The 27,090-nt window shown below is 40.4% G+C and overlaps 1 protein-coding gene across 4 annotated transcripts in view; it reads right to left on the minus strand.

Annotated features, from left to right (window-relative positions):
• Positions 1-27,090, minus strand: part of FAM168A (family with sequence similarity 168 member A) — a 198,909-nt gene that overhangs the window by 72,028 nt on the left and 99,791 nt on the right. The window lies entirely within an intron of this gene.

Below are 27,090 nucleotides of genomic sequence, written 5' to 3' on the forward strand. Positions count from 1 at the left end.
AAAATCTAATGCCCCCCTCCCCGCCCTATCCCCACACATACCCCTGGGTCCATGGAAAAATTGTCCCTGGTGCCAAAAAGGTTGGGGACTGCTCCTATAAAGAAATCCAGTCAGGCTGCTTAGGGAGTGCTAAGGGCAGGTTGTTGCAATTTTAAATAAGATGATTAGAAAAAGTGTCATTGAGTGACATCTGAGCAAAGACCTGAATAAGTTGAAGGAGCAAGCCATGGAGATCTCTGAGAAGAAACTGTCCAAGTAGAGGAAACAGCAAATGCAAATGCCCCCAAAGTAGTAGCGTTTTTGAGAAAGAGCTTAGAGGCCAGTTTAGCTGAAGTGGAGTAAATGAAGGGGAAGAATAGCAAGTAAGATCAGACAGGTAATGAAGGCCAAATCATGCAGGGCCTTGTAGGCCACTACACAAACTTTGTTTTTATTCTAAATAAGATGGGAAGCCACTGGACTGTTTTACAAAGAAGAGTGAAATTCTTTGTCTTCATTTTAAGAAGAGGTAGATTGTTGTGCTGAGATCAGATAGCAGGAAAGCAAGAAGAGAAGTAGGGCAATCGGGAGGTTTTCGAAACAGTTCAGATGAAAGATGATGGTGGTAGTAGCAGTGATGGTGGTGGTGGAAACTAGTCATGTTTTTTATATATTTTGAAGATCAAGCTGATAGGAATTGCTAATGGATTTAATATAAGGTATGAGAGGAAGAAAGACATCAAGAATGATGCCAAGGCTTGAGAAACTGGAATAATAAAAATGCCATTTACTGGTGAGAACTATGAGAGGAGTAGGTTTTGGGTGAAGAACAGAAATCTGGATTTGGACTTAGATTGGAGATGCCTAAGAATTTTGCTTAGAACAATGATATACGATAAACACCCTATAGAAGGTTAGCCACTAGCACTACCACAAACATTACCTCTTTGGTGGTTCTGTGGAGGTTAAAAAAAAAGAAAAATAAATAAATACTACCCCTACTACCAGCAGCTACCATTTACTGAACACCTACCATGTGACAGGTACTGTGCTAAGGACTTATAAAGTCCCTGTAAGTCTTATAATACTTGCAAACTAAGTATTATTTTTATTATATTACAGATAAGTAAACTTAAGTCCAAAAAAATGAAGTGACTAGCCCAAGATCTCATAACTAAGAAGTGAAGAAAAGCCAATTTCAAAGCCAGGTCTGTTTGATTTCAATGTCCAAGTTACTTTCACTGTACTAGATGAGGCTCCCAGGCTCTCTAGTCACCTATCCCAGTACTAGGTTCACCTCTGGAACAGCAGGCCTCAAACCCTTGTTCAACTCAAGAGCCTAAGTGCTCTGCTTGGACCCTAACAGATCACAACATGGAGTCAGTTCATATCTACCACAGTACCTGGCACCTGTTGGGTCACTGCTGGGTACCATGGGCAGTTATAACTATATGATATGGCCTGATGTGCCTACCTCTCTGGTTGCAACTTCTACCACTATCTTTTTGTTTTCTTCACTTCAATCACAATGACTTCCTTGTTGTTCCCTGAAGACACCATGCATGCTTGTGCCTCTGGGTCTTTGCACTTGCTTCTTCCCCACATCTAAAATGCCCTTTTACCCAGATATCCAAATGGCACAGTTCCTCACTTCATTCAGGTCTCTGCTCAAATGTCACCTTATCAGAAATGCCTTCCTTAACCAACTTATCTAAAATAGGTCCTCCACATGCTATTATTCTCTGTTCTCTCATCCTTTCTTACATTTTTTTTTTTTTTTTGGGATGGAGTCTCGCTCTGTTGCCCAGGCTGGAGTGCAGTGGCGCAATCTCGGCTCACTGCAACCTCTGCCTCCCAGGTTCAAGCAATCCTCCTGCCTCAGCCTCCCAAGTAGCTGGGATTACTGGCATCCACCACCACACCCAACTAATTTTTGTATTTTTAGTAGAGATGGGGTTTCACTATGTTGACCAGGTTGGTCTCAAACTCCTGACCTCAAGTGATCCACCTACCTCAGCCTCCCAAAGTGCTGAGATTACAGACATGGGCCACCGTGCCCGGCTTACTCTTCTTATTGATACCTATTTTAGTCTGTTTTGTGATGCTATAACAGAATACCTGAGACTAGGTAATTAATAATGAACAGAAATTTATTTCTCACAGTTCTGGAGCATGGGAAGTCCAAGATCAAGGGGACAGCATCTGGCAAGGGCCTTCTTGCTACATCATCCCATGGCAGAAAATGGAAGGGCAAGAGAGAGAATCTATTCCTGAAAGCCTTTTAAAAAAATGATTTTTTTTTTAAAGAGATGGGAGTCTTACTATGTTCTTCAGGCTGGACTGCAATGTCTATTCACAGGCACAGTTATGGCACCTTACAGCTTCAAACTGCTGGGCTCAAGTGATCCTCCTGCCCTAGTCTCCCAAGTAGCTCCCTGAAAGCTGGCTCCTCAAAAGCCTGTTAAACAGACATTAAGCCCACCCCTGAGGATGGGGCCCCCAGAACCTAATTACCTCTTAAAGGTCCCACCTCCCAATACTATTACATGGGCAATTAAATTTCAACTTAAGTTTTAGAGAGGACAAACATCCAAACCATTGTAACACCTTTTACTATCTGACATATTTTCTTGTTTATTCTTTCCCCCATTAGAGTAAGGTCCATGAGAATGTGATTTTGTTTATCTTGTATCCCCAGTGCACAGAATATTACCTGGCACAAAACAGGCACTAAATACATATTAGTTGAATGAACAATGAGCCATCTTCCATGCTTCTCCAAAATAAAACTGTGAAAAAAGCTTCAAGATGTTTGGCATTTCTTGGCATCTCCCAGTCAACTTCTTGGCTCCGTATCTCTCCAGCAGCTACTTCCAATGCCCAGAGAAGCCTCTACTAGGAGCTCATCTTGGGCAAAATAAGCAATGGTAAGGCCCAGCAGTTGCATGACGTGAGAGAGAAAAGAGAGGTGCTAAAGATTCCTCCTGGTGAAGCTGATTTTTCACTTCTAGACTCCTACCCACTGTTCTGCAAATGGCTTCCTGCTACCCTCAAAACATCTGAACTATTTCTTTCAAAATAACAAAATATATGACCATTAAATGACAAGCAAAAAAGCCCAGAGATTAAAGTAATATTTGCATAACAGGTTGCAGTGTTTAAAATTAGTGTTTTAGTTTGCAAACTAATACACTTTGCTAACTAAAATGGTAAAATTCTTTGAAAAATCTACCATTTGAAAAATGGTAAAAATGGTAAATTTTTCAAAGAATTTTACCACTTATGCAGTGCTGGAGACTTTACAATGAGATTTTAACCATTATCTCACTTGGTCCTTTGAAGTAAGCAATGCAAAGATTATTAATTTCATTTGACAGACCGAGAAACTAAAGCTTAAAGGTTTAAGGCCCTCTGGGATAGATACTGTTGGGAAAGGAAAAAGATTGTGTTTGCCCAAAAGAGGCTATGGTCTACCTAGGAAAGTTTAAAAGTTAAAAGTTAAATAAAAATTAAAATGCCAAAAGTAATAGAAGGAGATGGAACTTCTGGAACAAAGTGCTTGGCAAACCCTTTCCCCCAAAAGCAAAAATAAAATGAGACAAAATGGTAAAAAGACAACCATTTTGGGCCAAAGTATGAAATGTCTATTCAAGAAAAACTTCTGAACCACATTAAGAACAGTGAAAAATCCATGGCATTTTACCCTGGGGCTGCCCCTATCCCAATCCCAAGCTCCACAGGGGGCCTGCTACTAGGGCAGGCTAGACCAGGCTAAAAGGACTACTGCTACCGGAGTGGGCTGATTTAATTTGAAACTGAGCATAGAAAATCCTATGCCCAGAGTCATTGTCAAAAACAATAGTGAGGCAATTTGGGAAACAACAGCAAATAATCCAGGAAGGCCACTAATGCAGCTACTCTGAGGTCATACTAGTTGGTGCAGGCAACAGACCTGCAGATAAGCCAGAAATTTTCAAGGGAGTTCTAGGGAACACAACCACCACAGTGGGTCTTGATAAACTTTCACAGGATCCCTAGTGGTCTACAGAGAAGGTCTTCTCTATCTGCTGATCCTGGGTGAATTTAAGGCCTTGGACATAACAAAACTAAAAGTTAGAGCATAACTGTAAATTGCCTGAATTTTGAATGCATTCCACAAACCACATACAGATCCACTGGTAAAGGGTGGAAGCCTTCCTGGCCTACGTTTAAGCAGAACTCCTGATCAAATATTGGATGGCCACTAATCTATGCCAACCCAGGGGTGACCTTTAGGAAGCCAAGTTTAAAAACTAAAATAGCAATTAAAAAATATGGCCAGAGACATCAGAAATCACACTGCAAAGGAGACAGACTCTACAGAAGAGTCTAAGCAAGTCACTAAACAAAAAATCCCAGCAACAACAACCTCCTGGTGGCGGGGCGGGGGTGGGGTGGGTGGGTGGAATCTGAATCAAGAATTGCTACAATATATTATCTAAAATGTGCAGTTTTCAACAATACCGACAAAATCATGAAACATGCAAAGAAACAATAAAGTATGTCCCATTTGTGGGGGAAAAACAGGTAACAATAAATTTTGTTCTTGCAGGGGTCTAGATATTGGAATCAGCAGATAAATATTTCAAAGCAGCTATTATAAATGTTAAAAAAAAACTAAAGAAAACCACACTTAAAGAATTAAAGTATGATAATAACTTATCAAATAGAGAATATCAATAAAAAATATAAACATTGAAAGAGTCAAATGGAAATCGTATTCTGAAATGAATCATTCAAGAGAGGCTCAGAAGCAAACGTGAGCTGGCAGAAGAAAGAATTACTGAACTTGAAGACAGAGCAATAGAAATTATACAATCTGAAAAACAAAAGAAGACAATGAAGAAAAATAAACTGTGAGAAACTAGCAAGCAAACCAAAATACAAGCATGAGAGTCCCAGAAAGAGGAGAGAAAGAAAATTAGGTGGGAAAAATAGGAATACTATGCCATTAAAAAAAATAAAAAACAAAATCATGTTCTCCGCAGCAACATGGATGCAGCTGGAGGTCATTATCCTAAGCAAATTAACCCAGGAACACAAAACCAAATACCACAGATTCTCACTTATAAGTGGGAGCTAAACATTGAGTACACATAGACACAATGATGAGAACAATAGACACTAGGACTTACTTGGGCAGGGAGGGTTGAAGGAGGGTGAAAGTCAAAAAAAAAAATGTCAGATACTATGCTCGCTACCTGGGTGATGAAATCATTTGTACACCAAATCCCAGTGACACGCAATTTACCCATGTAACAAATCTGCATATGTTACCCCTAAACCTAAAATAAAAGTCAAGGGGGAAGAAAAAGAAATTATATCGCAAATTGAAAAAAAAAAGAAGATATAATGTCCAAAAACTTCCCAAATTTGATTAAGACAACAACAACACATATTAAACTACACATCCAAGAAATACAATCAACTTCAAGTTGGATAAACACAAAAAGATCCATAACCAGACACAATATAGTAAAAATTCTAAAAGTCAAAGAGAAAATTTCAAAAGTGGCAAGAGAAAACAACTTATCTGATAAAAGGGAATAACAATAAGATTAACAGCTGACTGGAGGCCAGAAGACAGGAGGTTGGTATATGTGCTGAAAAAAAAACAAACAAAAAAACCTGTCAACCAAGAATTCTAAATCCAGCAAAACTATCCTTTGAAACTGAAGTCAAAATAAACACATTCCCAGATAAATAATTGAGACAATTCATTGCTAGCAATCTGCCTTTCAAAAAATACTAAAGAAATACTAAATATTTATGACTGAAAGGAAGTGATACGACAGTAATTCAAGTCCACACACAAAAATAAAGAGCACCAGGAAAGCTGATATATAGATAGACAGATATATAGATAGATAAAACAAAGTATAAATATTTTTCGTGTTAACTGGCTTAAAAGACAATTGCATAAAACAATTAACTATAAAACTTAATTGTTGGCCTTATGATATATAAAGATATCATTTACATAAAAACAAGAGTCCAAGGTAAGGAAGTATGGGAATGCTGCTATATTGGAGCAACAGTTCTACATTTTACTGAATTACATTAGTTTGCATCTGAACTAGACTGTAATAAATGCAATAAGTTATAATAAATTAAGACGCATATTTAATCCCCAAAGCAACGAGTGAGAACATAAATTTAAAAATTTTAAATATCGACAATATCAATAAAAAGGAACAAACTACTGATACATGTCACAACATGAATTAACCTTGAAAATATTATGCTAAGTGGAAGAAGCCAGGGCAAAAGAACACATATTGCATGATTCCATTTATATGAAATGTTCAGAAAAGACAAATCTGTACAGGCAAACAGTAGATTTTTGATCATCTGAGACTCAGAGTAGGAATGGTGATTGACTGCAGATAGAAGCAAGAGATTTCTTTCGTGTGAAAAAAAGGTCTAAAATGATTTTTGGTGGTTACAAAATTCTGTAAATTTACAAAAAAAAACACTGTACATTTAAAATGAGTACATTTATCATATATAAATTATACCTCAATGAAGCTACTAAAAATACAAATTGGTGATTCAATAAATAGTTACAAATTTTTAATAAGCTAAAAGAGATTAAGTCATTTACTTCAGCACACTCATTTTATATAAACTGATACTTGCTGTGCCAGGCCATGCATAAAGTGTTACAGATTCAGGGGTAACAAGGCACAATTTCTGTCCCTGGGGTATTTATATGAGGGAAACAGCCTTGGAATTAATAGCAATATAGTACTGTTGTTATACTGAAACCTAGAATTTAAAGAAAAAAAAACAACTAAAGTGGGGTGATGGGGGAGCAGGTGGGCAGTGCTGTGACTGCCACTAGATGGCAACATGCTCAGTTAAAGGATTCTATTTCCCAACTTCCCCAGGAATAGTTAGGTGTGGCTATCTGATTAGTTTTGCTCATGAGATGTAACCGAAATACTCTGTAGAACTTCTGAGAAGGCTGCTTAAAGGGAACTCTGTTACCTGGGGAAGGTGCCCTTTCCTCTCCCCTTACTGTTTCCTGCTATCTAGAATTAGGACATGATGATTATAGCTCAGCAGCCTTCTTTTCCATGAAGTGACCTTGAGAATGGAAGTCTTAAACTGAGAAAGGTAGAAACAACCTTGATTTCATGGAACAATCATTTCAGCTCTGCTATACATACCTCTGTGCTTCTGTTACATGAGAAAATAAAACTATATTTTAAAACCACTATTATTTTTTATTACTGTTATATGTAGCTGAACCTAATCCTATTTAATTGGGAGGATAATGCAGGTTCCAAAAAAATATGTCATTTGATCTATGTTTTAAACGATGACAGGAATTCTACAGAGAAAGGAGGAAAGGCCATTTGTGAAATTACACTGTGAGAGGGCAAGAAAACATTCAGAAAATATCAAGTAATTTGGGAAGGTTGGAGCATACAATCTGAGGGAAAACACAGCAGGGATTTTATTCCTGTCCCCTTTTCTCAACTGAGTCCACTTAGCTCTTAGAAAAGATCTCAGAAAGCCAGACTGTGCATGGCTACAGGTAATTTTATGATCCCAGAGCTCTCCATGCTTCTGTGTTATAAATACTCCTTGCAACTGTAATTTGCTTGCCAATTCTTTTCTTCTTGCTACATTTTAAGCACCATGAGATCAACAAATTACCTCTTTTATTTACTACTGAATTCCTGGAAAAGGGCCTGATATTAAAGCAAGGTGCTCAATAAACATTTGTTGACTAGATGAATGAATGAATGGATGAATAAAAAGAAACAGTTTACTGGAATTCAACAGCTTAATTTCCATTTAGAAATTATTTCTTCTTACCAAACAACTTTAAGAAAACTCCATTTCAGTGGTTTTTTTCTTAATTCTATCAGTATGATATATAAGAAAGCCATTTTTATAGTAGCTGTCTGCTTCTTTATATTGCTTGCCAAATATAATCAGACAACACATTAGATTTCTACATTTTATAATACTGTATATAATATTTCATCTCAGAAAATGCTTCAATTTAAAAATGAAATGGACAACCCTGATTTCTAGGAATCTGCCAGAGAATCTCAATATCTGAAAGGCTTCCACAGTTACTAGAAAGATCTTTCATGCAAAAGCTGAACACCCAGCTTTGTGCGTGCCTGTAAATGAGATGCTCATCTGCAAAATGTCACATTTCAACCACCAGAGCATTCAGCCCATTAAAATAACTTTAAGAAAATGGCTTTTTAGCTAATCAAAACCACAACAAAATTATCTCTAAAGCAAATGCTTACAAATAATAGAAAATTTCTCTCTCTCTCTCTCTCTCTTTTTTTTTAAGAACAAATTTCAGAGAACACCTGCCTAAAGAACCCAACTATTCATTAAACCACACAAGTACTCGGACCTTACTATGTGCCAATTCTCTGCCCTTAAAAGAACTCATCTTTTAGTGGGGAAATAGTTGTATTTAAGATTGACTGTAATACAAGGTGCTGCATTAGAACAAAGTGCTTGAAACAGAGAGAGGATGTCATTTTTCTTGGTAGAAGGGCCAAGAAAAGCTTTCACAGGATAGCACTTTTATAGCTTATAAAGAGGGTGCAAGAGTTAACAATGACCATTTTACAAAACAAACAAACAACCAACAACAACAACAAAAAACAGAAGTTAAGTGATTTGTTCAAGGTCCCACAGACAGTGGGATGCCAGAAACTCAAACCTAGGTCTACAGACACCAAGTCCAGTGTTCTTTCTATGATATCATGCTGTTTCACAATCCAGATGTATTATCTAAAATGGATATAATTTCAAAATAGCATTTTTCTGCCTTCACACTCTACAATACAGCAGACTTGATATTTTGAGTTCCCCTGAACATGCCATACTCTCTTGTCTCTGAGTCATTACACATGCTGTTTTGTTTTTAATACCATCATTCTCCATCATTTCTGGTTTCTCTCAATCATCTTTCCTAGCTCCTTCCCTCTATCCCTCAGTCTGGATAATTCTTCTTCTTCTTTGAAGATGCAGACTATCACTATATTGCCCAGGTTGGACTCAAACTCCTGGGCTCAAGTGATCCTCCTGCCTCAGCCTCCCACGTAGCTGGGACTACAGGCACGTGCCACCATGCACAGCTTCTGGATAATTCTTACTCTTCTTTTTAGGGTTCAATTATGTGCAACTTTCTCTGGGATGTTTCTGTAGCATTTATCACACTATAACTGTATCCCATCCCTGACTGTAAAGCCCATGAGAGCAGTTTTGTCTTGATCAGACTTTCATCCCTAATACCTAGCACAGTCAGGCACAGAGTACCAGGGTTTCACAACCACATCACACAACAGCTTTAAATTATCACATACCTCTGAAGCAGAATTACAATTTGCTAGAAATGGATTGCTGCAGGCAGACTTTCTATAACACCCCCACATATTAGAAATTGTGATCAGGGATTTCTAGAGAGACAATAAATCAGCAATCTTCAGAGTCTCTCTTTAACAGTTACTTACAAGAGGTTACATTTGCAATGCAAATATATAAGCTAGATTTTTATCTCCTTAGTCCAATAAAGGCCTGTGATACAGTATAAAAATATTGGGGCTCCTCTTCAAAAGTACAAACTGCCATATTACCTATCACATGTAGTTACAGAGAGCTAGTTGGAAGAGGTCTATGGCATGGTATCTGCTATGGTCTAAATATGTCTCCCAAAATTTATGTGTTGGAAACTTAATCCCAAATGCAACAGTGTTGGGAGATGGAGCCTTCTGGGAGGTCTTCAGGTCATAAAGGCTCTGCCGTCATGAATGGATTAACTTCCTTATAAAAGGGTTTAATGGAGGAAGTTCATCCTTTCATAGCCTTTCCACCTAGAGCCACGTGAGGACACAGCATTCCTCCTCTCCTCTGGAGGACACAGCATTCAAGGTGCCGTCTTGGAAACAGAGATGGAACTCTTACCAGACAATGAACTTGCCTTGATCTTGGACCTCCGGCCTCTAGAACTGTAAGAAATAAATTTCTGTCCTTTATAAATTACCCAGTCTCAGGTGTTTTATTACAGCAGCACAAAATACACAAAGACAACATCCAACAGCCTTTTTTTTAAGGGGGAGAATACCGAGGCATACAGAAGGGAAGGGACTACCCTAGAAATGCACGGCAGGTCATGGTTGTGGACAGGGCTCTGAGCAAAACCCAAGCCTCCTGACTTTAGATTGGAGGCTTTCTACTATAAATCATCTTGATACTCTTCTCTGGATGGACAGATGAACAACTGGATAGAAAGACCGACAAATGAATATATAAGCTATGTGACAGCATACTTCAGGAAAGCCCCTCCCCACCTTTTGCTGGTCATAAGTCTTCCCGGGTATTTTAGATCTATCTGTCACGAGACATAGGATACTGATGGAATCTGAAGAAATACAGGTGTTTGTTGAAGAACCCACAGAGTCAAGGGGTTCTACCAGAATATATTAGTTTTTTGAAGCAAATCTATGAGGCCCACTAGATTATAAATTCTCAACAGCATGTTTATAGCATGCAAAATAATCACCTTCTCTGAGGAAGCAGTATGTGTGAAATGTCACCTAGAAATTTCATATAATGGTTAAGAACAGGGTTTTTTTGTGTTGTTTTGTTTTTTTCTTTTGAGACAGAGTCTCACTCTGTCACCCGGGCTGGAATGCAATGGCGCAATTTCAGCTCACTGCAACCTCCACCTCCCAGGTTCAAGCGATTCTCTTACCTCAGCCTCCCAAGTAGCTGGGATTAAAGGCGTAAGCCACCACGCCCGGCTAATTTTTGTATTTTTAGTAGAGACGGGGTTTCACCATGTTGGCCAGGCTGGTCTCCAACTCCTGTCCTCAGGTGTTCTGCCCACCTCAGCCTCCCAAAGTGCTAGAATTATTTGGCGCACCCAGCCAATAACAGGTTTTTAAGCCACAGTTAACAGCTGTGAGGCTTTGGATAACTTAATCTCAGTTTCTTCTTCTGTGTATTGGGAAATACTAGTGGTATCAATATTCCAAGTTTGTTGGAAAAATTAAATTAAATCATACACGTTCTGCCTGAGCACATGTAAACACGATAAATTGTGGTTTTTATCATTATTTTGCCTAGAGGAACATCCTCATCACATGCAACTGTCAACAACCAAGATCTACAGTGTCCATAGGGACCCAAGACACTGGACTGTCCCTTTCCCAGGTCTAGGGCTTTAGAAGGGTAATTACAGAGCCTCAAATGAGTAAGGAAAGTGTTCATTTCACCTTGAGGCTATCTGCCACAGGAAGACAATTACCTCCTTCTCTATAAAACAGAAATACTACCACTTAATATAAAGAATTGCTACGAAGATGCTACGGAGGATAAAAGTAACAAAGTAATATAATCATATCTGTGTTCTAGAATAATATTTCATGGGAAGATGAAGGATGGGTTAGCAAAGGAGAAACAGAAATTCTTAAAGCAGCTATCCAGGTTAAGGAAATGAAGGTCTGAACTAGAAAGGAGAGCTAAAACGGAAAAGAAGGAAAGAATATAGGAAAATATTTTGCAGTCAGAACTGACAGAATTTGAAAATTCTCTATGTAGGGCTTGATGAGGGGAAAGTCAGAGGTTTCTGAGGTAAGCGTTCAAAGATGGTGTTCATTTTGAAGAAGTAGAGACAAAGATGTCCACCAGACAACTGGGAATCTGGAAATACTGATTTGGGAGATAATGGTTGCTGTGAACTAATTACCCACCAACCATTATTTTTATTAGCTTAGAGGTTAGCAGAAGAGTCCAGCAAGGGTATAAAGGTAGTAAGGAATGAAGATTGTATGGGGGGAAGTATAATAGCACAAGAGAATATTGTCAGATGTAATAATTCAGAGCCAAACAGGGCTCTCAGAAAGAATGTCTTTTGAACCTTCTCAGTCGTTAAAGAAGCAAGCCTGCTTGGTTCTCAATATACTTTCTTGCTGCTTCCTTCCTCCCTCCTTATCTTCAGTCAATAAACCTTTACTGGGTCTTTATCTTATGCCAGGCCCAGCATCAGCACTGAGGATACGGAGTACGTTATATACCATAACTGTTAACATCTTTAATTTTAACAGATGTTTAATGTTAACATCTTTAATTTTCACAGCAACTTTATTTATTATCCCCATTTTACGGATGTATAAGCTGAATAGCCCAGCCTATGATGAACACTCTCCTCTGAGCTTTCATAGTCCTTACAAATTTTATATCACATAGTACTCTGTATCATCAGATTTTCTTAAATAACCATAATTTATTCATATCCTTTTCTTCCCCCGGGTACAGCACAGGCCCAACTACACACTACCGGTATTCAGTATTTGATGATTGTATTAGTCAGGGTCCTCTAGAGGGGCAGAACTAATAGGATATATACATATATATATATATATATATATATATATATAAAGGGGAATTTATTAAGTAGTATTAACCCACAGGATCCTAAGATCCCACAATAGGCCATCTGCAAGCTGAGGAGCAAGGAAGCCAGTCCAAGTCCCAAGCTGAAGAACCTGGAGTCTGATGTTCAAGGACAGGAAGCATCCAGCACAGGAGAAAGATGTAGGCTGGGATAAGTCAGTCTGGACTTTTCACATTTTTCTGCCTGCTGTATATTCAACGGTAGCTGACTAGATGGTGCCCACCCAGATTAAGGGTGGGTCTGCCTTCCCCAGCCCACTGACTACAATATCAATCTCCTTTGGCAACATCCTCACAGACATACCCAAGATCAATACTTTGCATCCTTCAATCCAATCAAGTTGACAGTCAGTATTAACCATCACTTTTATTTTAACAACCATCATGTTGTTAAACATACATAACACATCTAAAGGACTGTTTTAAAGTCATGCCATTGACCAAGTTTTTACATGAGATCCTAAAAAGTAGTAATTTCTTACTAATTCATTCAGCAAATCCCTAAGTACTAGATCTGAGCTAATCACTGGTACTAGATCTAGGAGAAACAAATCACACACAGACCCTGCCATCAGGTTTATTGTTGCACCCACTAATGTCATCTATTGTTTAAAATGAGTTCTATTTCCTTCAGGCATTAGAACCAGAGATACACGTGTCTTCCGAATATCCAAACACTTAATAGGAATAAACTATCAGCTGAAAGAATATATGAATGAATGATAGACAATCTGAACCTTGGACTGGGCCTTAGTCTGGTCACTGGAAAGCTGAGCGTTCTTAGCAATGAGCAAAAACTTCTAGTACTAAATTTACCCTGGCTTTTTTACTAAATTTACTATATTATCCTATTTCCCCTTCACTGATAATCTGTTTGTTTTTCGTCCTGTTTTATTACGTGTATTTTAAAAATTGATTCCCTTTAGGAAAAAACCATAGGTATACAGAATGTAATCAATCAACCTGAAGATGGTATAATGAGTCTCCTACTTTGTCCAGATGCCCTGCTGAAGATTTGGAGTCAAACCAGGCCCAATGTGCAAGTCAGCAGCAAAGTCAGTAGCTACTACTACCTAAGTTTAATAAAAAGGGTCTCTGCTGGAAGAACTGTGTTGCTTCAGAGCAGCCAGGGAACTCTATTCTTCAAAGCCCACCCTCTTCAAGTTTTCAGCCCCCACATTTATAAATAGGGAAGTTCTGGAAGTAGACCATAGAGGACTACATGTGTATCTCTATCCCTGACCTACCAGTACCTTAGAATCAGCTTCCTTATTTATTCTTATCTACCTACTATACAAATGTAAAGTTTGGGGGAAAAGGGCTCATTATTGGTAATACAATATGGGTACGGTTGACTTAGTTTAGACAAGCAGTCCTGTAAGCACTGAATACTCAAAACACTGGGGGGTTTTGCTTGTTTTGTTGTTAAAATATACATAACACAAAATTGACTAATCATTTTAAAGTGTACAGTTTTGAGGCATTAAACACATTCACATTGCCATGCAATCATCACCACCATCCATCTCCAGAACTTTTCATCTTCATGAACTAAACCGGTCTCTTCATACCCATTAAACACTAACTCCCCATTCTCCTCTTCCTACCCAGGCCCTGACACCACCATTCTATATTGTCTCTAAATTTAACTATTCTAAGAACCTAATTTAAGATGAATCATACAATATTTGTCCTTTTCTGACTGGCTTATTTCATTTAGCATAACATCTTCAAGGTTCATCCATGTTAAAGCATGAAAATGCTGGTTTTCAATAACATTCCAGACTTCTCATTTCAGATAAAGATAATCACAAACTGTAAGTCTGACCATCATTTATTAGCTTTTAGAGATAAAATTAAAAGCTCACTGTAGAATTTTTCCCCTCCTGTGCCACTGAGATTTCCAGATTGATTTATAATCTGGAAGAAGTATTTCCAAATAGATCATTTAGATGGAGCATCCTGCTACTTGGAAAATAAGTTATAACACGTTCATCAGGAAGCAAAATGGCCCTCAATAAAAAAGACAATGTGGTATCAATGTTTGAATAAAGATTAATGCCTAGCATAAGCTACTCATCTGTTTTGATATCCCTAAACATATTTTCTTGCAGGAGAACAAGTGTGCATCTGTCTAGTTTTCAGAATATATGTACAAATATTTCTTATTACAAGTAGTATGTTTTCAGTATTAATAAATTTATATCATCCACATTGATGAGCCATGGATTATTTTTTAACCAGCAAGACCAATGTGAATAAAATACGAATGATCTTACTAAAAACAAACAGAAAAGACCTCTTCCTTCTCAGTTGGGGATATTATTTTTTGTTTGCTTTTTTCCTTTTTTCCAACTCTCATCTTCCAGACTTTAATCCTATGTGGCTCTGTACATTCCATGCTCCGACTCTCATAACTCTCGCCCCTTCATCTCCTGATCTTTTTCCACTGTATTCTCTGGAACTCAAGGTTAGCAAATCCTCTACAACTTCAACCTCTCCTATGAATGCCCCCTGCTTTAAGTGAAATCTGGCTGTCTCACATAATAATGCTTTCCTGTGTAGCACTTTCAAGCGGGAGCTGATTTTCTCTCACTTCTCACCTTCCCCTGGGCCTTGAACCTCACTGTAACTTACAGACCCCTCTCCATAAAAATATTCAGTTCTGAATCTCACATCATCAGATTCAACATCATCCCTCTTTGTAGCCATTTACTACTTCCAAGTAACTTTCCTCTTATGCCTTAAAGATTGTGGCTCCTAGTTCACTGTCATTCTCTCTAGTATAGTCTTATAATAATTCCTGGTAATTTTAATAACTACATAAGTAATGATTATAATGCATTGCCCTCTCAGTTATTTGATCTCTCCTCCACTAATCTTGACACTTCCACCCAACCTCAGCCTCTCATTTCCATGGTTATAATCGTTGACTGTGTTATTACTAATAACTGAAACCTTTTTTCTCTAATCTTAATTTCAAATATCTCATTCGCCAAACACCATCTCTTATCCTTCTAGTTTGCTCACTATAGTACCCCAATTCTAACAATCCCTCAACCTATCAGGACATTCAATCTACTAATTCTACCTATATTTCATTGTCCATCACCCTCCTCATACCCTCACCTCTCTCCTAACCCTGGCTATCCTAAATTCCTTGGTCAATTTTTTAATAATCATTCCCTTGCCCCTCTATCACTTGTATTGACACTAGTTTGGTTAAACCACAACCCTGGTTAAATTCAGTCACCATCTACTCCCTGCCAACACTGGTATAGGTCTTGGGAGTAGGAAAACAAACAATTATGTTTACTAAAGTTAAAATTTAACTTTAAACTCATGATCACTATTTTCATGTGGGTCCTTTTTTTTTTTTTTTTTTTTTTTAGACGAAGTCTCACTCTGTTGCCCAGGCTGGAGTGTCATGGCACGATCTTGGCTCACCACAACCTCTGCCTCCCGGGTTCAAGCAATTCTCCTGCCTCAGCCTCCCAAATAGCTGGGATTACAGGCGCCTGCCACCGTACTTGGCTAATGTTTGTATTTTTAGTAGAGACAAGGTTTCACCACACTGGCCAGGCTGGTCTGGAACTCCTGACCTCAGGCGATCTGCCCACCTCAGCCTCCCAAAGTGCTGGGATTACAGGTGAGAGCCACTGTGCCCAGCCTCATGTCGGTTCTAAATGAAATCTGACAATCATTCTATATTTGCCTCATCCATCCTATACTATTTCATGCTTTCTTCCTAATCTCACTCTCAACTAGTGATTTTGCTTATTTGTCTAAAGAAAATTAATCATTGAGAAGAGAGTTTTCAAGAGCTCCCACCACATTTACCTACCAAACTGCACCTGTACCCACATACTCTTAACTTCTCTCCTATCACCATGGATGAACAGTCCACTTCCAACCTTCCAGTGGTACACTAGATTCCATTCCCTTACCAAACAAAGGACACTACTTCAAGTCATTTCACCCCTCTTTCTTGAGCATTATTAGGACTTCCCTTCTCTGCAGGATTATTCATATTAACATACTGTTACTTGTCTCACATAAAATAAATACATAAAATAAACAAAAAGTTCTGTCTTGATTCCATCTAACATACTAGCTACCATTTCTTCCTTTTTTTTTTTCGAGATGGAGTCTTGCTTTGTCACCTGGGCTGGAGTGCAGTGGTGTGATCTCGGCTCACTGCAACCTCCGCCTCCCAGGTTCAAGTAATTCTTCAGCCTCAGCCTCCCGAGTAGCTGGGACTGTAAGTGTGTGCCCATCTAATTTTTGTATTTTTAGTAGAGACAAGCTTTCACTATGTTGGCCAGGCTGGTCTTGAACTCCTGACCTCTTGATCTGCCCGCCTTGGCCTCCCAAAGTGCTGGGATTACATAGGTGTGAGCCACCGCACCAGGCCCCAGCTACCATTTCATGTCTCCTTCCCTTCATAGCAAAATTCCTATAAAGAGTTGGGTTTTTTTCTTCTTTTAACCCTCCTGTATTGAGAATTCTAGAAAGAGCTGTTTTATACTGTACTTGCTTTCTCTCATCTTTCTTCCTATTCTTTTCAACCCACTCCAATCAGATTTCCATTCCCACCACTCTACCACCATGTTCTAATCAAAGTCACCAGTGACCTCCACTATGCTAAAACTAATGGTCAGTTTTCAACCCTCATCCTACTTGACATGTCCGCAGCAGCATTTAACACAATTGATCATTCTCTCTCCCACACCCCATCCCCCACTTTTTTTTTTTTTTTTGGAGATCTAGTCTTGCTCTTTTGCCCAGGCTTAAGTGCAGTGGCACAATCATGGCTCACTGTATCCTCAATCTCCTAGGCTCAAGCGATCTTCCCATCTCAGCCTCCCGAGTAGCTGGGACTAAAGGCACACGCCACCACTCTTGGCTAATTTTGTTTTTGTTTTTGTTTTCGTAGAGATGCCACGTTGCCTGGGCTGGTCTTGAATCCCTGGGCTCAAGTAGTCTGCTCACCTCAGCTTCCCAAAGTGTTGGAATTATAGGCATGAGCCACGGTATCCGGTGTCTCCCCTCTTTTCAACACTTTCATCACTTGGCTTTTGGACACTATACTCACCTGGGTTTTGATATGTTTGTTTTATTTTTCTCCCTATCATTCTGGCAGCTCTTTCTCAATTTCTAAACTTTGTGGTGACCTAGGCCCCTTCTCTTTTCTAAAGTCTCCATACACTCTCAAAGCCCTCTTATCTAATTGCATAACCAAATACCATCTATATTTTTATATTTACCACCTCCTACTCTCCTAAAATCTGTTTCTCCTGAAGTCCTCCCCAGTTCACTGAATTGCAACTCCATGCTTTTAATTGCACAGACAAAAATTTTGGTGTTGTTCTTGACTTCTCTTTTTCTCACACCTTAACAACTAGTCCGTCAGCAAATCACTTTCAGCTCTGTCTCTAAAATATATTCAGAATTCAATCAATTCTCACTACCCTCACTTCTACCATCTTAATCTAAGTCACTATCATTTCTCACAAGTATTACTGCCTTCCCTGTTTTTGCATTTACTCCTTCTTTTGACTATTCTCAACACAGCAGCCAGAGTGACTCTCTGAAAACATGTTAGATCAGGTCACTCATCTAATCCTCAATGACTTCCTACCTCACGCAGTGGAAAAGCTAAGTCTTTACTAGGATCTAGAAAACCAAACAAGAAATGAATTTATAATGCCACACATTATAAATTACCATCTCAACCTTTTGACTCCTGTTACTCTCCTCAACTTCAGGCACTTGACTTCAGCCATCCTGTTCCCTGTTCCCCTGCTATTCCTTAAAACATACCAGGCCCGGCCTCAGGGCTTTGGCATTCTCTCTGCCTGAAATGTTCTTCCTCCAGTTCATTCTCTCACTTATTTCAGGTCTTAATTTAAACTCACCTTTTCAGTGAGGCTTTCCTTGGTTCCCTACCTAAAAGTGCAAACCTTTAACAAACTCAACATTATAGTTATCTTCCTTGCTTTATTTTTCCTCTTTCCCACATATCTATTGTACTTAATATTTTATTTTTTATCTTGTTGTATGTCTTCTCCCCCCTTCACCCAAAATGTAAGCTCCATGGTGATTCAGATTTTAATCTGGTTAGTCTACTGTTGCATCCCCAGTGCTAGGACAGCATCCAGAATATTGATCACTCTTCTCCACACTTTTGAGGGAATAATTTGAGAGGTGCCCCGCTTCTATGATTCAGATGATACACAGATTATACACAATGAAAGCTCCCTTAGTCAGTGCCTACTGACAAATACTAATTTCAGCTGGCCTCATTGATATTATTATATTTATTCCTCATAATAATCCTGAGCCTTCCAGGACCAGCTGTTGACAAAGAAAACACACATATATACACATACTCCCCAGACAGCTCGCCAGAGAGGGAGGTTAGGAGCTGATGGGAGATGAGAAAAGAGCCCATGGAGAGGGGAAGACCACAAACAGAAAGGAGACGTGATGGGAAGTTACTTATGGTAATACCACTCCAGTGGGAAGGAGACTTAATGTTTGGTCATCCATGGTGGAAGCCTGCATGTCTGCATAATACTAACAACCAAAAGACGCTCTTACAAGGCATAATTCTTCTCACTGGACTGAGAGTTCCTAGAAGACTCTCCTTTCACTTCTGAAACTTCAGAATCCAGCTAGCACAGAGAAGACTCCCATAAATGTTTGTTAAATTGAACTGAATAATTATTGAGGTATTTCTTCTGTTTTTACTCAAGACAAAACTGAGTTTTCAACAGTATTATGTAACATATTCAAGGAGGATGCATAGTTTCTAAGTAACAGACCGGGGACTTGAACTCAAGTTCCCTATTATTTCTCCTGCACCACACTGTTGCTGCTGTTGTTGTATAAAAATGATAATCTCTAGTAGAACACTGACTCTCATCTCGTACGTGGGATGCAGACCTGTTAACCCAGCTATAGTCTAAGATGTCATAGAAAGAATCTTCACAAAGCAAGCCAGATCTCCAAACTGAACCACATAAGCTGCAAGTCCAACATTCATATTCCCTAATTCTTTTCCCCATCTACCTCCTTTGTTCACTCCCTTGTTCCTTTGTGTTCATAACTGCCTGACCAATAAGGTGTGGAAAGGGTAAAGTCCTTGGAATACAAAGGCCATGTATGATTCTTCTTTCCATTCCTCCAGCACAGGGCTTACTATATCAAAGGTACTGTGTGAATGTTAGTTAAATTTAAAATGCTAAAAGCCAAAGAAATAAAAAGATAGTTTTATGATTTCCAAAGCATTTCCATAGTCTCCATGGAGAGTCAGGGCTGGTATTAGCATCTACTTTACAAATGAGAAAAGCCTAAAAGGAGAGAAGCAACTTGCCCAGACTTTACCCTGACTCCTCACACGCCAAGCCCAATGTTCCTCCCATCATGTCATAATGTTCACCGTATTTCTTAGAGCCAAGAAGATGGCCGAGGCAAGAACGAAGGATCAAGATAGACAGAAAAGAATGCCACACATTATAAATTAATCACTTAACAATATAACCAGCACATCCTGAAAAAATAAGCATATATGACATTCATATCAGAGCAAAAGACTTGGTTTAAAATAAACAAACTCAGCCTGGCGTGGTGGTTTATGCCTATAATCTCAGCACTTTGGGAGGCCGAGGCAGTGGATCCCTTGAATCCAGGAGTTCAAGACCAGCATGGTGAAACCCCATCTCTACAAAAAAAATACAAAAAAATTAGCCGGGCATGGTGGCGTGCACCTGTAGTCCCAGCTACATGGGGGGCTGAAGCAGGAGGATTGCTTAAGCCCAGAGGTCAAGGCTGTGGTAAGCTGAGATAGCACCTCTGCACTCCAGCCTGGTGACAGAGCAAAACCTGTCTCAATAAAATAAAATAAAATAAACCATATTTAATGATATTCTGCTCTGGATTATTCCTTATGTAAATCACTTAGAGGTGGCACAGATGATAAGAGAATAAGATATGTTTTGCCCTTAAAAGTGGATAGTCTAATCGCAAAAATGTGACTCAAATACTCAGAGTTCAAAGTCCTGGTGGCAATGGAACACAATGCAGCCATAAAAAAGAACAAAATCCTGTTCTTTGCACCAACATGGATGCAGGTAGAGGCCGTTATCCTCTATTCATTCTTGCAAATGAATGCAGAAAGAGAAAATCAAATACCACATGTTCTCACTTATAAGCGGGAACTAAACATTGGGTAAACATGGACATAAAGATGGCAAGAACAGACATTGGGCTCAACCAAGAGTGTGGAGAAGGATGGACTGAAAACTACCTATTGCATACTACACTCACTACCTGTGTGACAGGATCATTCATACACCAAACTTCAGCAACATGCAATTTATCCATGTAACAAACCCGAACATGTACCCTCAAACCTAAAATGAAAGTAGGAAAAAAAAAATCACAAAGTGAAAAAAAAAGTCCTGGTGGCAGACAAAATGAGAGAAGTAGCTTGAACTCATAGTTCCAAATAATAAAAGAAAGGCAAGATAACAAGAGCTAAATGAACTTTACAGGTAGCCTGTAGACCATACGTATTCAGTTATTGTAGGGGTTCAGAGAAGGGAGGAAAGGCTCACTGTGACTGTGTATGTATCTTTAGTTTTCAGGGTCTTTTTAAAGGTTGTTTTGTTTTGTGTTTTTGAGACTGGGTCTCACTCTCTCACCCAAGCTGGAGAGCAGTTGTGCAATCTCAGCTCACTGCAACCTCTGCCTCCTGGGCTCAAGTGATCCTCCCAAGGCCTCAGCCTCCTAAGTAGCTGGGACTACCGACGTGTGCCACCATGCTAGGCTAAGTTTTGTATTTTTTTGTAGAGATAGGGTTTCACCACGTTGCCCAGGTGGTCTCAAACTCCTGGGCTCAAGCAATCCACCTGCTTCTGCCTCCCAAAGTACTGGGATTACAGGCGTGAGCCACCATGCGCAGTCTTGTTTTGTTTTTATTTAAGGAGGAATATAACTTATCCTGAAAACTGTCCCAGAGTTTAAAAAGAGACCAGGTTTGGGAATTCACACGGAGATGGGGAGAGGAAAGAACAACAGAACAGAGGGGAAGACAAGACCAAAGGCTCAAACGCTGTCTCCTACATGAAACTTCACAGACCCTTCCAACTAAAACTAATCACTGTCCTCTATCCCAAAAATACATGGTGACAGTGCCATTCTAGAAACACTTCATGTTAGAAGATCTAGTTGTTTATGCAACTGCTTCCCTCCTGGACTATGAGCTCTGAAAGCAGAGGCTATTTTATTAACCTACGGAGTGCCCAACTGGCTAATAAAGAGCCAAGAACACCAAGACATGTACATTATGTACAGTATGTACATATACATGTACATGTATGATTAACAGAATTGAACCAAAGAATGTTAGAGCTTGGTAGGACCTCAAAGATCATTTAATTTAAGCCCTTCATTTTGCCACTGGGAAAACAAAGACTAAGTGACTCACTCAAAGTCACAGAGCAGGTCACAAATCCAGAACAGGACCTCAGGCCCCTAGAGTCCCAGCCAAAAGAGTGGCAGTGAGGCTGCTCTTCTACTCAAAGGACAAGAGATCTCCTGTGCTTATTGGTTAGTTCAAAGACACTGAGCCATTGCAGTAGGAGGTCTAAGGCTCTGAATCAGGAACTGTTACATTCCAAGCGGTTGACACTCTGAATACCAGGCCAAGTCCTTTGTCTCAGGACAGAAGGGCTCAGAAAAACCTGGCAGAACCACCCTTGTTTGATGCAGAGGCCCCAGAACATTTTAGGCTGCAGGATTGGGCAAAGAACCAGGAAGAGTTTTATTGTGATGAAGACGTAGAAAAATTGGGGAGAAAATGGAGGATGGGAGCAATGGAGAGGTAGATTTCTACCAGCACCAACACCAGGAAAGCACTCTTGATGGAAAAGGAAGTACACTTTTAGAAGAAGTTAGCTCACACCTGTAACCCAGCACTTTGGGAGGCTGAGGAGGGCGGATTACTTGAGGTCAGGAGTTCAAGACCAGCCTGGCCAACATGGCGAAACCATCTCTACTAAAAATACAAAAATTAGCCAGGTGTGGGGGCCCATGCCTGTAATCCCAGCTACTACTTGGGAGGCTGAGGCATGAGAATCGCGTGAACCCAGGAGGTGGAGGCTGCAGCAGTGAGCCAAGATCAAGCCAATGAACTACAGCCTAGGTGATAGAGTGAGACTGTCTCAAAAAAAAAAAAAAAAAAAAAAAGAAGAAAAAGAAGAAGCTAAAGGCTCAGAAAATGGAAGAGAGGTTAATTTCAGGACTCAGTAAAGACTCCCCAGGGAATTGCCTGTCTAATTTGAGGCTTAATGGTATAGACGTTAAAAAAAAGAAAAAAAAAAAAAAAAACCGACCCCGTCTCTGCTGAAAATACAAAAAATTAGCTGGGCATGGTGGTGGGCACCTGTAGTCCCAGCTACTTGGGAGGCTGAGGCAGGAGAATGGCGTGAACCCAGGAGGCGGAGCTTGCAGTGAGCCGAGATCGTGCCACTGCACTCCAGCCTGGGTGACAGAGCAAGACTCCGTCTCAAAAATAAATAAATAAATAAATAAATAAATAAATAAATAAATAAATAAAATCAAACTGAAGAGTGTGTGATGCCAAGAATAACCCAATCAAGAATAATGCAGTTTGAGCAACCAAGCCTTCTCATTCTCCATCACCACTGCTGGCCCACTCACCACCAATCTCCATTGAAATGACCTGGGGTGCTCTTCCAGCCTCCTTGAGTGACATCTCCAGGCATGGGAGCGAATCAGATGGATGGGGTACATTTAAGACATAGAGTTTTACAAATAATACAATTTAAAAATGGATAAAGCACTTGAACAGGCATTTCTCCAAAGATATACAAATGACCAAGAAGCGTATGAAGGTATGTTCAACATCATTAGTTTTATCAGGGAAACACAACTTCAAACTACACCGAGATACCACCTCAGGCCCATTAAGATGACTATTATCAAAAAAACAGAAAATAGCAAATGTTGATGAGGATGTAGAGAAATTGGAACCCTTATTTAAAATTTGGTGGTAATATAAAATGGTGTAGCCACTATGGAAAACAATACAGAGGTTCCTCAAAAAATTAAAAATATAATAACCATATGATCCAGCAATTTCACTTCTGCATATACACTCAAAAGAATTTAAAACAGAATCTCAAAGAGATATTTGCACACCCATGTTCATTGCAATACTATGGACAATAGCCAAGAAGTGGAAGCAACCTAAATGTCCACTGATGAATGAATGGATAAAGAAAATGTTGTATACACACATGCATACACACAACCCGCATATACACAACCTGCACCCACATACGCACGCTGGAATATTACTCACTCTTAAAAAAGAAAATCCTGCTGTATACTACAATATGCATAAACCTTGAGGACATTATGCTAAGTAAGCTACTCACAAAAAGACAAATACTGCATGATTCCACTTATATGAGGTATCCAAAGAAGTTAAACTCTTAGAAACAGAAAGTAAAATGGTGGTTACCAAGGTGGAAGGTGAAAAGGAGAGTTGTTGTTCAATGGATATATTAAGTTGGAGCAAAAGTAATTGCAGCTTTGACCACACTTTCAATGGCGAAAACTACAATTACCTTTGCACCAACCTTTAGTTTCAGTTTTGCAAGATGAAAAAGTTCTAGAGATCTATCACACAACAAAGTGCATATAGTTAACACTACTGTAGTGTATACTTAAAAACAGTTAAGATGGTAAATTTTATGTTATTTTTTGTTTGTTTGGTTGGTTGGTTGGTTTTCTGAGACGGACTCTCATTCTGTCACCCAGGCTGGAGTGCAGTGGCGCGATCTCAGCTCACTGCAAGCTCCGCCTCCCGCGTTCACGTCATTCTCCTGCCTTAGCCTCCCAAGTAGCTGGGACTACAGGCACGCACCACCACATCTGGCTAATTTTTGTATTTTTAGTAGAGACAGGGTTTCACCATGTTGGCCAGGATGGTCTCAATCTCCTGACCTCGTGATCCACCCACCTTGGCCTCCCAAAGTGTTAGGATTACAGGCGTGAGCCACCGCACCCAGCCCTGTACGTTCTTGTAACACACACACACAAAGTTTTAGGTCTAACACCAAAACTACTAAATCAGGCCACCTGGGAATCAGAAATTTAAACAAATTCCTCATGTATTTTTGAAAAATGGCCGAATTCAGAAAACACTCGTTTCAAAATAAAGTCCAAATTTGATTTCTGCATCAAAAGCCCTGCGTGATCCCATCCCTTTTTATCTTTTATTCTCACCACTTGCTCTTGCCTCAGGCCTCACTCTGTTTTGGCTTCTGGCCTACGTACCAGGAGGAACTATTGTCGGCCAGGCATGGTGGCTCATACCTGTAATCCCAGCACTTTGGGAGGCCCAGACAGGCAGATCACGAGGTCAGGAGATTGAGACCATCCTGGCCAACATGGTGAAACCCTGTCTCTACTAAAAATACAAAAATTAGCCAGGTGTGGTGGTGCGTGCCTGTAGTCCCAGCTACTTGGGAGGCAGAGGCAGGAGAATCACATGAACCTGGGAGGCGGAGGTTGCACCACTGCACTCCAGCCTGGCGACAGAGAGAGACTCCATACCCACCCTCCCCCCAAAAAAAGACACACTGTCCAGCTGAACTTTCTATAATGATGGAAATATTCTAGTATATCTGTGCTGTCCAATATAGTAGCTATTAGCCACATGCAGCTACTAAGTACTTGATATGTGGCTACTGAACAGCACAGGATTAGAGCAATAATTAGGTCTCTAGAAGAAAAAGAGAGGGCATGGTTAAAACTCAAAACAGAAAACCAAAACACCACACGTTCTCACTCATAGGTGGGAACTGAACGATGAGAACACTTGGACACAGAGCAGGGAACATCACACACTGGGGCCTGTCGTGGGGTGGGGGGATGGGGAAGGGATAGCATTAGGAGAAATACCTAATGTAAATGACAAGTTAATGGGTGCAGCAAACCAACATGGCACATGTATACATATGTAACAAACCTGCACGTTGTGCACATGTACCCTAGAACTTAAAGTATAATAAAAATAAATAAATAAAACTCAAAACAACTCCATTTAATTTTTTTCTCACATATTATTGATGTGCATTCATTCATTTAATAAATGTTTATTGCTTACCACATGCCAGGTACTACTCTAGATACTGGTGAAATAGCCATGAACAAAACGAACACCCCTACCCTCAAAAACCTTATGCTCTAATGAGGCCGACTAGTACAGCAGTTAACAGCAATGACTCTGGGGGCCAAGATGGCCAACTAGAAGCAGTGGCATTTGGAGGCTCCCATAGAAAAAAACATAATAAGTATGTGAATCCTTCACCGGCCACCAAGGATCTAGGTTCTCTCATCAAAATTGACTAGAAGGCTGGTGTGACCCACGGAGAAAAGGAAGAGCAGTACGGTACAGCAGTACCGTACAGCAGCCCACCCAAGAGCCGCACAGGGAAGGGCACCCCCTTCCCCCCCAGCCAAGGGAGGCAGTGAATGAGCACGCTACCCAGCCAGGGAACGTGTGCTTTTCCCACGCAACTTTGCAACCCACGGAGCAGAAGATCCCACTAGCGAACCCACACCACTGGGACACACAGATTCTTACAGCCTCTCAGCTGGAATCTGCTTAAGCCTACCGAACTCCCTGGGGGAGGGGCGACCAGCACCGGCTGCGGCTGCCTGCTGTCTAAGCTGTTTGAGCTCCCTGGGGAGGGGCAGCAGCCAGCACTGGAACTCGCAACTGCCTGACGTGCTAAGCTCCCTGGGCAGGGTAAGGGCAGCACCCATTTCTATAGCTCCAGGCTGTGTTTTTCCCCTGCTGGAGCCCGGGAGGCTGAATGGCTTGGTCCCAAGACTTGTCCCACAGCCCAACACACAGGCTGTGGCAGTCTGTGGGCAGAATGCCACTTCAGGTCTAACCCTGACCCATCCTTCTTCAGTGAGAGGGGCTTCCCGGCAGGATCTCCAATAACTCCAGCCAGAGGTTCAGGGATGGAATTCGGATCTCCCTGGGCCTGAGCCCCTAGCGGGGAGGGGTGGCCATAGTCTCTTTGGACCAGCAGGCTTAGCCTCTCCTGGTAGTACTGAGGAATTTGGGCAGCCCAGATGAGTGGGTTTCCCCCCAGCGGAACACACCCTCTCCACCAAGGGACAAAGTACTTCATTAAACAGGTGCTGCTCCCTGTGCCACCCAAGACCCTTCAACAGGGTTGTCAGACACCCTATACAGAAGCAATTCTACTAGCATCAGGCTGGTGCCCCTCAAGGTCGGAGGTCCCAGAAGGAGCAGGCACCCATCTTGGCTGCTCTTCCAGCCTCCTTGAGTGACATCTCCAGGCATGGGAGTGAATCAGATGAATAGGACCTGAAGTGAACCCCCGGCAAACTGCAGCAGCCCTACCTACAGAAGAGGGACCTCATTACCGAAAGGAAAACAAACAATCAGAAAGCAACAACAACAGCATCAACGACAACAAAAAAAGGCTCCCACAAAAACCCCATCCAAGAGTCAGCAGCCTCAAAGACAGAAACTAGACAAACTCACAAAGATGA

This window comes from Symphalangus syndactylus, chromosome 6, assembly GCF_028878055.3.
Source record: "Symphalangus syndactylus isolate Jambi chromosome 6, NHGRI_mSymSyn1-v2.1_pri, whole genome shotgun sequence".
Lineage (NCBI taxonomy): Eukaryota > Metazoa > Chordata > Mammalia > Primates > Hylobatidae > Symphalangus > Symphalangus syndactylus.